Source organism: Geospiza fortis, unplaced genomic scaffold, assembly GCF_000277835.1.
Source record: "Geospiza fortis unplaced genomic scaffold, GeoFor_1.0 scaffold488, whole genome shotgun sequence".
Lineage (NCBI taxonomy): Eukaryota > Metazoa > Chordata > Aves > Passeriformes > Thraupidae > Geospiza > Geospiza fortis.
The window spans coordinates 2,421,413-2,432,744 of NW_005054365.1; positions in this window are offsets into that span (position 1 = coordinate 2,421,413).

Sequence of the window (11,332 nt, forward strand, 5' to 3'; positions counted from 1 at the left end):
CGGGAAGGGTGTCCGCACAAGCCCCTGAGGGAAATTAAGGGGTGGAGGGGGGGGCACTGCCACCTCCTGCAAGCCCTCGCACTCCCGCAGAGGCCCCGTCCCCGGCAAAACGCTTCCCGCAGATCACTCGACGTGCGGAACAAGGCGGCTGCTTAAAAACACAAATCCGGAGCCCTAATGAGTTCAATTACAATGTGGTAAACACATTGCCTCTACGCTTTAATTAAGCCGGCTGTCCAATTTTAACTCATTAGTAATTCATTAAGAGAACAGCCTTTAGCTGGCTGCGAGGAGTTCCGAAGCTCGTGCGGTTACGCGCCGTGCACATCGCAACGTATCTGAGGATGGCAGAGTGGCGTCTGTCCGTCCTCCCCCAGAAAAGGGGACTCCTGGACCCCAAAGGAGATCATCTGTTGTCCCCGCTGCTGTGGGACACCCTCGTAGGGGAAGGAGACACGAAAGTGTCGGGCTGGGGAGGAGGGAAGGAGTACTGATTTGACCCGGGACCCCCCGTTCCCTCTTCCCTCGGACCGATTTAAGGGCAGGCAGAGGGACACACTGGGGACTTCGGGGTCCCTGCGCCCAGTCTTAACAAAAATAAAACAAAACAAAAATAAAATTAAAATAAACAGCCGAACCCAAACCCCCCACAAAGACGGAGAAAATGTTTGAAACGTATCTGGGCCAAGAAACAGGTCAAATTTGCCCGAGAAGCAAATTTGGTTTGATGAGCGAGCCCAGGGGTCTTGCAGAGCCGGGTCCTGCCTTTCCGCCCCGCGGGGCCGGAGGGGAGCCTGGGCACCGGGGCGCTGCCAGGCGCCGGGAGTGGGCGTGGGAGGTGCCCCCCAAAATACCCGTGCCGGAGCTCCCCGTGCCCGCCGGGCTCACCGCGCTCCGCGGCACCCTGCGCGCCTCTCCGCTCCTTGCGGCTGCGGCTGCTGCGGGGACACCGCAGCAAAGCGGGCTGGGGGAGCCCGAGTTTCCCTTCGCTTTCCTTCCGAGCAGCGGCGAGCCCGCAGCGTCCCGCATGTCCCGAGCACGACGGTGGCGGTGCAGGGATTTAGGGTTTCGCGCTGCAGCTGCTGCCCCATTAAGGATTAAAGCATTTTCCCTTCAAATTGCGGTGCTTGGGGTGGCTCTGAGGCGGTCCGGGCTGGACATCCCCAAACCTTCCCCAAATTCCATCCCACTAGGATCGCTGCTTTTGAAGTGTTTGCGTTATGAGCATAGTTACCATTTTAGCGCAGCTCCAACAGGCTGGAGGTTGCAGTTATTTTTTCTAGATCTATTGAAAGTTTCTTTTCCTTTCCTCCTTTACTTTTAGCTATCTTTGACATTTGAAATCTGAATATGCAAAAGTATTTAGCCGACAGGAGGAGGTTTGGTTCCATCCCCCTTCACTACTGCCAGGTGCTTCAGAGAAACACACACAAGACTACAAAAAAATCTTTCAGAAGTAAGTTTGGGTGGGTTGCTTATTGTTCGGGGTCTCATTTGTTTCTTTGTTTGCTTGACCACAGACATTTATCTGATCCCAGACAGATTCAGAAATCTTTATTTTTTCTTGCCTCTCTCCTTGGCTGGGCTCCTCGCAGTGTCCCCAGCCTCACACAGGCACTTGTCACCTCTGCTGTCCCCCCTGCCCAAGCTCAGCTCCAGCTCAGTAGAAGGAGGCAGATTCAGGGGGCTTCAAACTCCAGATCTGAGTTGTAAACGACTAAATCCCTTCTGAAGAAGCCTTTAGGCAGACATCTCAAGAAGAAACCCTTAATAAGAGTCGTCTCCCTTGGGGAGTAGATTGGGAGCAGTTATCTCTTTAAAGCAGTTTTCCCTTTTCCACATCGCGGGCCCTCTCTGCCATAGTCTTGATTTTCATTTGGCTCCAGGCTTGCAAAATCGGATTGTCTGGAATTAAGAGATTTGAATATTGTTCCTCTTGATGTCAAAGAATTTTTTTTCCCACCAAGAAGGAATATCATACGAGCAGGATCAAGCCCCAGTGGAAGGCAAGGCTGTGAGCACCCTACTCAGGGCTCAAAAGCAGAGAAATTTAACTTGTTGCTGTGTTGCCTTTGTCACCTTATTTTTATCATCAGATCTTTTAAAAAATTGGCCCGAAAGCTAAAAGAATATTGCTTATCTATTTCCAGAAACCTCTTCCACTCCTTTGTCTTGACTAGCAAAGCACTGGCTTCTGGACACCCAGGGGACAATCTTCCTCCAGAGCCTCCTGGTATAAATCTAAAAATAATCTTGAAGCCAGTGGGCTACAATTCATTTTATTACCCCAGTGCTAATCTAGAATAGGTACATAAAAACTGTTAGGACAATTAATCTGAATTAATTTCCAAAGTGAATTAAATTAAATTGAATGAAGACCACCTGAATTCTGAATAAGAGCAACCTTCACAGGGGTTTCACGCAGTTTAATTAATCCACTTTTAAATTCTCACCTTCAGCTAATTTGGGTTATTTTCCTGAGTGTCCCCACGCAGGCAAAATCTTAGAGGTAAACGTGGCTCAGGGGAATTCCTCTGGATTTACCCAGATGTAATTTAGAACAGAAATGTATCCTCTAATACTCTTTGACCACTGCACAGAAATGATGCAGAAATGAGAGATATATAAATTGTGCTGTTGCACGGAGCTCAGCTTTATGAAGTAAACCCTTCCAAAAAGTTGTTTGTTTGGGTTTTTTTTAAGTTGTTTTTCTCTCTTCTGTGTCCCTGTACCTCTGTGTGTATAAACACAGGTACATGTGTCTGCAGACGTGCACACTATGGATGTGTGCTCTGTTTGACTTTGCTCTATTTGTTTAATCCATTAAAGCTTCTCCTCTGTGCACCTGGGACTCCCATTGAAGTTAAACTGGGAGCTGAAGAAACAGCAGGATCAGCCCAGCACTGCACCTTCACCGCTGAAATAGGATGGCAAAAACCCAAAACCCACAGCCACTCAGGGCCCAGCAATCTAGGGCAAATTTACAAAACCAAGGCTGTCTTTCAAGGAGCAAAGCCCCTTCTACTGCCTGAGGAGGTGTCATACAAGGGTTGTAGGTGCAAGTGGTGTTGTTGTGATATTTATCAAGTCATTGCAATATTGCTGAGGTGTAATGGTCCTCCACCTTCAGTGGTGCCTGGTCAATTGAGGACAGCAACTGGGGCAGGCACGGGAAGGTCTCAATTATCTCCTCCTAAAAAGCCACTTCAAACAGCTGACTTGTTATTTCAGCATATAAGGTAACTATAATATAATAACTATATAATAAAAAAAAAATATATATATACGCCTGCTTTTTTTAAACAGGCACCTGGTATAGTTACCTTATATTCCCTTAAAAACCAAGGGAATTATTTTTCCTTCTGAAATCAGGGTTTAGAGATCCCTAAATTGCATTTCATGACCAATAATACCATAGAGCCATAGAATGGTTTGGTTTGGAAGGGACCTGGAGGACCATCTACCTCTAGCCCCTCTGAGATGGGCAGGGACATCGCGAGCGGCTCCCTGGTGCCTCTCAGGTGAGATTCCCCAGGTCAGAGCAGCCTTCTCCCAGCAGATACTTGTGCCAAACCTTCCAGATTGTCGCAACAACAGAATCTCTGAAATAACTCCTCAAATAACCCTATCAATAGGGTAAAGTATGGCGGTGTGATCATGCCAGAGCACATCCAGAAACCTGGAATTTCACTCCTTGGCACAATGAATTGCAGCGTGACCTTGCAGAGAGCCATTTATAGACCAACACGTTAAAGATAAGCTCTCAAATAAGAGTGCCCTGTGAGTAATCTGGTGTGCTGCTCATATGTCCAGACTGAGCATTTCTGAAAATCAATCTCCTTTGGATTGGGATTTCTCAGTTGACATTCCTAAGTTGGAAAAATACGACCTCTTCTTCAAGCCTCAATTTATGCACCTGGAAAGGATGTGAATGTGTTTAGGGAACAGCATTCATCTACCAGGATCTCAGAGAGGTTTTATGAAATGTAGTTGAGTTAAAAACTCAAACCCACCCTAGCCTTTCTTCTCACTTTTGCTCAATACAGTTGAAAATAAATAAATAACCACATACCATAGCTAAAATCATCTCTGAAAAGCTGCATAAAACAAAAGATTCCCAAGAATTTAGAAACTGTGGAGTAAGTTCACAGTTTGGTTCCGGTATTTCCAGACTCACTGGGACATGAGATTTTTGCCAGTCTTTCCCCCTTGCCATCCAAATTTTAATTTCATGCACCATAAAATCAATCCACCTTCTGACACATTCCTTTCATAAATTTCGATGCATTTTGGAAAAATTCAAGGTCAGGCTGGATGAGGCTTTGAGTAACCTGGTCTAGTAGGAGGTGTCTCTGCCCATGGCAGGGGGTTGAAATAAGGTGATTTTTAATGTCTCTTTCAACCCAGACTGTTCCATGATGCAAAGGAAAATGCTGCTAACAATTTGTCAAATTTAAAAACGTTGCAACAACCCAGTGGAGTCAGTCTTTACCATGGACACAGGAGATTTTCAAAACAGTCAGCAGAAAAATTTATGGTGCTTGTATCTAACACAAAAGGTGAGGATTCGGCCCCAGGTTGTTCCAGGGGAGGTTCAGATGGGATGTTAGGGAAAATTCCTTCATGGAAAAGGTTGTCCAGCCCCACAAGCTGCCCAGGGCAGTGGTGGAGTCCCCATCCCTGGAGTGACTGGCCCTTGGGGACATGGATAAATGGTGAGCTTGGCAGTGCTGGGGGAATGGTTGGACTTGATGAACTCAGAGATCTTTTTACACGTAAATGATTCTGTGATTCTCCTGCTGATGCTCCCACCACCCCCTGCTGGGGCTGGGACCACTCGCTCAGGCCAGCTGATGGCTTCTGCCTTGACATCAGCTCACTTGATCACCTCTACTCCCACCTTGCCAATTCTTTTGTTGCTGCCACCCCCACGATTATAATTTAGGCATTTCCAGAGCCCAGGACTCCACTGGTGTAATAGAATTTTCAAGGGGTAGTGAGTTTTCACCAGTGGCAGAAACAGTTTCATTCCCTTTCCTCGAGTCCTGCCTACTTTTCCAGCTCCCTCATTATGGGTCAGCTTCCTTTTATCTGTGATAACCCCTCTCTCTGCAGGGTCACCCCCCAGCCTCAAATAGTGAAATGCTGCTCAGAAAAAGAAAATTTCTACCTCCACATGAGGAGTGCTCCTCATCACAACAGAAAAATACCGAGGAGAGGCTTAGAAATACCTTCAGCTGATTTTGACATCAGGAAAAACAAAATTACAAGGATTTGACCCTAGCAGAAACTTGTAAGTTCCTATATTAGGTACCTTAAAAAAGGACTTTTATTTCACAGCAGCACTAACACACTTTAATGAGCTGATGTTTAGAAATCAAGCAAGCACAAAACTAATTTCAAAGCAGCACCATTGTAGATTAGTTTGCCCCAGAAATTAAAGTCTTTCCTATCTGCTTTCACTCGTGATTGTTAATTAATTGGTAGGTAATAAACACAGACACCAGTTTTGCAGGAGTAGAAACATGAGGATATCATGGACTAACTTTCTTGGTGTTATGTTATTAAGTCACAGTCCAATTTTCAGGAAAAAAAACCCTGCAGAGAAGACATGAGAGGCGTTTTTGAAGAGGTGCCTATGAGTCCTCTGCAGCCCAGCTGCTTTTCGTGCAGCACCGTGCTCCTCTTTGGGGCCTGACCCTGGGGTTTATTTCTCTCACAGTTCCAGCCCCAAGATGAAAAGTTGAAGTCCTTGGTCCGGCTTGGGGTGCACACCAGACCTGCAGGACAGGGACAGCTTGATTAAATTCCTGTCTTTGCTGCCAGCTGCTGCTCGTGGCTGTGTGTGAGCTGTGTACGTGGTTTTGTCTCTCTTTATGAATTCATAGAATCACAGAATGTTTTGGGTTGGATGAGACCTTTGTAATCATCCAGTCCCACCCCCTGCCATGGGCAGGGACATCTTCCTCTACCCCAGGCTGCTCCAAGCCCCATCCAGCCTGGCCTTGGGCACTCCCAGGGATCCAGGGGCAGCCACAGCTGCTCTGGGCACCCTGGGCCAGGGCCTGCCCACCCTCCCAGCCAGCAATTCCTTCCCAGTGCCCAATCTAAACCCACTTCCTTTCAGTTTAAAATTATTCCTACTTTTCCAGCCAGCTTCTTCCCAGGACAAACAACTCATACGTAAGTTCATACAATTCATCCCTGTAGGGCTTAAGGAGGCATCACTGGTGCTGGATGAGGTAACCAGACCTGCCCATGAATAAATTTGGGGGATATGTATTAATCCATAGAACAAACCCTCAAGAGGATCTTTAGAAGCATAATAACAATTTTGGAGGATCAGTGTCTTAATTCCACCCCACTGCAGTCACATTAAGTGAACTGACGAGTGGGTAAGCAATTAATAGTGATTATAAACAAGCAGAAAGTGCAATAAACGTTACTGGGGCACTGGGATGCAGTGAGAACAGAGGTGCATGGACCACACACTGTGCTTTTACCCCATGAATTCCTGCCTCAGGAAACAAACTCCAGATACTGCATGGCACCCCTGCCCACCAAACCCACCAATCCCGAGCTGTCTGCCAAGTCCCATTTCAGCTGCAGGTGAGGCAGAAACGTGTCCCCCTCAGGGAGGCAGGACAGGTGAGTGCCATGGGGACAATCTCCTGGTCATACTTCAGCCTCCTCTTGCTTGAGGGGGTGTCAGTTTCCCCAGCCTCATTAACTGAAGCAACACTATAAATGTCTGGCTGAGTTTTGGGAAGGGAGGAGTCAGAGCATCTGCTTTGCCTATTTATATTTGCTGCTGGCAAAGGAACTGAAAGGCCATTAGCAACCCTGCTGGTCTTTCAGCACTAGAACTAAACACCTTTAGCCCCAGAGGGCTTCACAGCAGTAGGAAAAACCTCACGCTTGTAAGGTCTCCAGCCTTATATTACTTTTTTCCATCATGATTACCTTGGCTCCAGAAAGTTTTAATACCGTTCAAAATTCAATCCAGTTTTATTGACATCTCCAGTTTTGCCAAACAGTTAAACTGAAGCAGACGGCATGAATTTCAGTCAATCAATATTCATTTAGAGCTGGACACCCCTATGTAAGCATACTCTCTCCTTGGCAATGAGTAGGGAGGCTAAACAATCAATCCACACTTGTATTTAAACTCGGCGACTGCATTTTCAAAAACCCCCACATAAGGCAAAATTGAATGGTTGAATAAGGCAACATGTGATTTCTGTTATGTTATTATTAATAATTAATAATTCACTTAATAACACAGCGGGAGCCTAATCCAAAACCCACTGATGTCAATAGATTTCTTTCCAGGGTACTCAGTAGCACAAAGCAGACACAAAAGCTCAGGTTTTTAACAGCATTTAAGCACCTACATCCTGTGCTGGGCTCAGACACCTTCTGCTTCACGGCCCCTGGGCTCAGAACAAGGCAGGGAAGTGGTGCTGATATGGAACAGTGAGTAATGGAGTGTGGTGGATGGAAGGTGAGTAACAAAGAGTGGATCAAGAGCTGTCTAGGTACACGTGGCAGGGCTAGATTTGAATTTTGGCCTTAGAGCACTGGTTGAATATGCCCATCTTTTCTGTTATGGGTATGCGCCATGTAAAGTTGACATTTATTCTGTTGTACTTCAATATAACAAGCAGATTACATCCATTATTGACAGCCTGGCACAGCTGGGGCTGCTCAGCTGCACAAGAGAAGGCTCCAGGGACACCTCAGAGCCCCTGCCAGGGCCTCCAGGGGCTCCAGGAGAGCTGCACAGCCACTGGGGACAAGGCATGCAGGGACAGCAGCCAGGCAATGGCTTCCCAGGGCCAGAGGGCAGGGACAGATTTTGGGATCTTGGGAATTAGGAATTGCTGGCTGGGAGGGTGGGCAGGCCCTGGCCCAGGGTGCCCAGAGCAGCTGTGGCTGCCCCTGGATCCCTGGGAGTGTGCAAGAACAGGGCTTGGAGCCACCTGGGATAGAGGAAGGTGTCCCTGCCCATGGCAGGGGGTGGAACAAGATGGTCTTGAAGGTCCTTTGCAGCTCAAAGCATTGTGTGATAAACAGCTGTCAGGCACTGCCTGCATCCCTGCTTTAGGCTCTGGCTGTGTACAGAGTCTGATGTGCAAAAGATAAGAAGATCCAGGAAACAGCAAGCTGTTAAGTTTACTTAAAACTTTCCCTGGCCTTTTCCTGGCTGCCATCAACATCTTTAGGGCAGCTTCTGAGAAGTGCTGTGGCAGCCAGACACCCAGGCCTTGGACATCTGGACCTTAAAGCAAATATTATGGCTGTTGTTATTACCATTTTTGCCTCCCTAATTAACCAGTTGGGCACTTGCCAGCTCTTTCTCTCTGCATTGCAAGGACTGTTTCCATTGGGTTTAGGCAGACAGTCTTACTTTAAGATCCCTATTGATCAGCTGCCATTCTCACATGGTTAAAGCACTCCTCTTGGGGAACTCTCCAGTGTTTTAAGTGCACGCAGTTACTCTCATGACTGGCTTGTAAACAGGTTTTAATGGGGCTATTAGTGTAAAAGGACAGGAAACTTTCAAAAACAGCCTTTTAAATATTCATGAAGATGTTTAATCTGGCGCTTAATCACCACTGTTTGCATATCAGAAAAGAGCGGGGGCAGCAGTGCCTCGCTGTTAACTTCAACAGGACATTAATAAACGCTCTTAGACCCAGGATTAATGCCCAAATGGCAGCCAAACTCTTTGGAAAGCACTCCCCACCTCCTGCAGAAGAGCTCCCCAAAACTGGTGTGCAAGGAGAGTGTTGGCTCCCAGGAGAGGATGTTCAGGCCAGGCTCTGCTGTTGCCCCTGCTGAGCAAGGCAGGACCTACACCTTCTGCACTGACCAAGTCCCATTGGGTCAGAGGGGCATCAGAGCGGACTTTTCTGCCTGAGTGGAGGGTTCAGAGCCCCAGGGGATCTCCCAAAAGCAGCTGTGCTCAGGTGGGATGTGCTGTGTCCCGTGTCTGTCCCTCTCTGGGGCTGGATGGGCCCTCCAGGAGATGCCAGTATCTCCCCACTCCCAACAATGGGTTCGTTCACTCAAGTTTTCCTTCCAGCAAAGCTCTGGCTCAGGCTTTCAGCTGTTTTATGCTGACTGAATTGGTGTAAGGGCATGAAAGACTCCCTATTTAATTGGTTTAAGCAGTGATTTTGTCCTGGTGTCCCATTCTCTGTAACCCCTACTGACCTCTTTCCTGGCCATTCATGTGGTCACACCTATTCACACACTCTGCTCTGAACCACCCCAGGAGCCTCACGGCTTGGGTAAAGGCAGAGTGAGTTAAACACAGAATTTCAGCTTCTGTGTTGCTTTGGGCGTGGATTTTAGCCACTTTGGCAATTTTTGCAATGCACTTTTTATTTTCGTTTAAAAAGTAAAGTCGGAAAGGATAGTGTTTCCCCAGTGGGAGAGACTTCATGCAATTTTAAAAACGTGCATTATTTAATCCAGCAGGCATTAAGATGCCTTGAGCTGTTAACACCTGTTGTGGAAATCCATAATACACAGGCTTAAAAAACCAACAACCCTGAGAGACCCATAAAGGTTCCTGCAGAGCTGTCGTCGCCTCTCGTGTCAATGAGTACTTAAGGGCCCTGAAATCTGTGGCTGAACTCACTTACTGAGCACGTGCTTTCTCTTCAGCTCAAAAAAAATTCCTTAGGATAATTTCATTGAAAAAAAAAAAAGAATAATGAATATGAAACACCAGCGAGCTGCATTTCTTACACAAACCTCTCATGCATTTTTCATACATTTCCCCACCCAGGCGCCTAAATGCACCAGTTTATAGTCTATGTTACTACCTTGTAAAACTCCATGTAAAACTTCAGTCAATATATTTTTTCAGTGCTTTGACACACAGTCATTTAACATATGTCAGACCCAGGTAGCCTGACCTCAGCTGGGGAGGTCGCCACTGTCTCCCACAGAAGTAGATAAAAAAAAAAATTATATTCCCAATAGGAAATGCAAGGGTAAAGCAAAACTCCCTGGGGAAAGTGTGGAAGAAACTCTTAGTGTGATTTCACATTAGCAACACCTGCGCTCACTTCATCTTCGTAATCAGCAGAAACCATTTGTGCTGTAGAGTCTTGGCTGTGCTGGAGCCAGTGGAAATTTTCCCATTTAAACAACAGGACTCCTCTGATGGGACCTCTCTAATGGGACCACCTAAAATTTAGAGAGCTGCCTCAACAAGGAGCTGAGTGTCTGCTGCCATTTGAGCCCCTCCAGGGTGTGCTTCCTGGCCTGTCACATACCTTGCTGGCCCATGTCAGATTGTTGATCCCACAGGGATGCTTCTCCCATCCTGAGGGATCTGGGAAGTCCTGGGTGACAGGAAAAAGGGAAAAATAGTACCCATCTTTAAAAAGGGGAGAAATTAGCACCCTGGGTACTACCATCCTGTCAACCTGACCTCTGTGCCTAGGGAAATCATGGAATAGAAGTTGTACTAAGGGACATGGAGGACAGGGAGGTGATTTCAGACAGCAGGGGTGCACCAAGGAAAAATCCTGTCTGACTCAATGCAGTGGCTTTCTTTGAGGAAGTAACTACATCAGTGGATCAGGGAAGAGCTACAGATGTCATTTATTTGGAGCTCTGTAAAGCCTTTGACACAACGTCCTTCCTTCCAAACTGGAGAGTGATGGATTCCATGGCAGAATTATTAGATGGATTAGGAGCTGGTTGGATGGTTGCATCCAGAGGGTTGTGGTGAATGGCTCAGGGTCCCAGGGGGTCCCTCAGGGGTCCATCTGGGCACCAGTGTTATTGAATATCTTCATTAATGACACAGACAGAGGGATCCAGGGCACCCTCAGCAGATTTGCAGATGGCACCAAGCTGAGAGGTGCAGCTGACACACCTGGAGGATGGGATGGCATCCAGAGGGACCTGGACAGGCTGCAGGAGTGGCCCAGGGGAATCTCATCAGGTTTAACAAGGCCAAGTGCTGGAGCTGCCCCTGGGCCAGGGCAGCCCCTGGGACCAACCCAGGCTGGGATGAGCAGAGGGAGCAGCCCTGGGAGAAGGAGCTGGGTGTGCTGTGGGTGAGAGCTGGGCCTGCCCCAGCCTGAACCCCCTGCCCTGGGCTGATCCCCCAGCGTGGGCAGCAGGGCAGGGGGATCCTGCCCCTGTGCCCCTGGGCTCAGGTGAGAGCCCACCTGCAGAGCTGCCCCAGCCCTGGCTCCAACAGCACAAGGAGCTGGAGCTGCTGGAGGGAATCCAGAGGCACCAGTGTGATCAGAGGGATGAAGCAGCTCTGCTGAGAGAACTGGGACTGTTCAGACTGCAAGTG